The following is a 2,262-nucleotide window of genomic DNA, read 5'->3' on the forward strand; positions in this document are numbered from 1 at the left end:
GTCTCTGTGGCGCAATCGGTTAGCGCGTTCGGCTGTTAACCGAAAGGTTGGTGGTTCGAGCCCACCCAGGGACGCAGGCTTTTGTGTTTAAATAGACAGACGAAGTTCCACATGTCAGCATGCTGATCAGCAGACCTGCTTGTGGCTTTGTTCATACAATAGAATCCGTTTCAGAAATGAGACATGGAAAGTTGCTGGCTTCATCGCTCCGTCAAAGTGAAGGCACATAAGTCATTGAGGAAATAGGTCACTTTTCAGTTAATGTTTGTCATGGCTTCATTCAGACATACCCATTACAGTGTTGGATGAAGGATTAGTTCTAAACAGCTGGAAGCAACCAACTTCAGCTCATCTAGTACAAAGAAAAAAAAAACTCAAATTGCATTCATTAATGTAAGTATCATTAGTCTGCAGGTGCTGATGACAGGCTCAAAACTACACATTTAAACTTTCATACATCGACAATCTAAAATCTGTCAACTTCCAAGTTGGGGCTTTCAATATCGAACACAAATGACTGAAGTTCTCAAATATTACAACTTGCCATTGTGTAGCTTAGATTAGTTTTACAGTGTTTGAGAGGAGTTAGAGGTGAACTTGTGTGCTTAAGTGGCAGAGGAGTGGATAAAGAGAGCAAGGGCTTCATAGATATCCTCATTCTAAGGGTGGCAACAGTGTTTGTTCAAGACCTGATAACCCATGGTCCGAGCTTGATTTGTCGATGTCATGAATGCCTAGCTTTTTCAGTCTTCCCTGATAAGTGTTTAGTCGGGGGAGAGAGTCCAAACTAGAAGTCAACAGAAAATACAGGTAGGTGTGGGTCTCAGAACGATCCCATGTGCACACCTTACACATGTGCAGTGTCTCTGTGGCGCAATCGGTTAGCGCGTTCGGCTGTTAACCGAAAGGTTGGTGGTTCGAGCCCACCCAGGGACGCAGGCTTTTGTGGGTAACTGACAAGGTTTCCTTGTATGAAGGAATTCTATCTTCCCTGATTATCGAAAAGGTTCCATAGCAACTGACTTAACAGTGTGGCAGAACATGTCACACACATCAGCAAGAGTAATATATCCTTGAATCCAGCATAACTACTACTGCCACAAAATGAATAGCTCATTTCTAAACTTAATTTGTGTGTAATATTGGTTAACGTGTTTAATTGGCCTTGAAATGCTTGGGCTTAAATTTACAAAAGCCATTTTCAGATGTGGGATACCAAAGGACACGTTCAATATTTGAAAGATGTTTGGTGATTTGACAAATTGTATCTTTTGCATTCTGGGATGTTTTCAGACCCGTGTAAGTGCTGAAATGCAGGAAAAGATTCTGTAAATAACTTCACACAGTTTAAAGTATGCTGTTTGTGCGTGCCTATCCTTTAATATGACGGCGTGCAGTTTAGACTTGTGTCATGTTCAATGGATTTTATGGAAAAAGGTGCTTATTCAGACAGTTGACGTGTTCCGATGCCTTCCCATTAACAGAAAGGATTGCATGCCTGAAAAGGGGGTTATAATCAAAACCCTTGCAAAGCAAAACCAACCATCTACATCCTTGAGATAGATAGTCATTGTATGGCTTTCAGCTTAGATCCTTTTAATTTTCAATCAATTTCTAAATTCTAATGTTCCCCACTGCTCCCCACATTATGTCTGACTGTTTTCCCCTTGGTGACCTCAGATCTCTTGTTGTTCAAAGGTTTTTGGTTGTTGGTTGTCACTGTCTGTGTTTCTGTCAACAGGATATGTTTGTTGAAGAGAGATGCAAAACCTGAAACATTTCAAACCTTTACCACAGGATGTGTGGCGCCCCTAGCAACAGGTCAGTCAGGTGCTGCATGAGGTTGGACTACATGCTGTGGTCTAGTGTGGGTGCCAGTTAAACATGTAACAGCTTGAGATAGACACAGTGTTGTGTAGAGTTCACAATGTTTATTCTTCTCTTTGTGTCCTCTTCCTTCATTGTTTACTTATAATTATTGTTATGAGTTCAGTCGCAGTATGAATAATCGAGGGGCAACTTTATTAAATATGTGTCGTGGAGACAGAAAGGAAAGCAGGGGAATGACATGTAGTAAAGGTCTGCCAGCCAGGAATCAAACCAGGGACTCTCTGCTGATTACATTATAACCATGTGTTTGATATGCATCCTAACCACCAGCTTTCTCTATAAATTAGAGGCTTAGAGGCTTCAAAACTGATGTCACAATGTCATTTACCAGAAATAGTTTTCACATGCACTTAATTTAACAACACAACAATG

At 41.0% G+C, this 2,262-nt stretch overlaps 2 non-coding genes across 2 annotated transcripts; both read left to right on the forward strand.

The window, feature by feature from the left end:
* On the forward strand, positions 1-74 carry trnan-guu (transfer RNA asparagine (anticodon GUU)). Its single transcript has one exon. It is a non-coding gene; the product is annotated as a tRNA-Asn (tRNA).
* Positions 75-862: 788 nt separating this feature from the next.
* On the forward strand, positions 863-936 carry trnan-guu (transfer RNA asparagine (anticodon GUU)). The gene has a single exon. It is a non-coding gene; the product is annotated as a tRNA-Asn (tRNA).
* The last annotated feature ends 1,326 nt before the right edge of the window (positions 937-2,262 follow it).

Source organism: Stegastes partitus, unplaced genomic scaffold, assembly GCF_000690725.1.
Source record: "Stegastes partitus isolate 25-593 unplaced genomic scaffold, Stegastes_partitus-1.0.2 Scaffold1698, whole genome shotgun sequence".
Taxonomy (NCBI): domain Eukaryota; kingdom Metazoa; phylum Chordata; class Actinopteri; family Pomacentridae; genus Stegastes; species Stegastes partitus.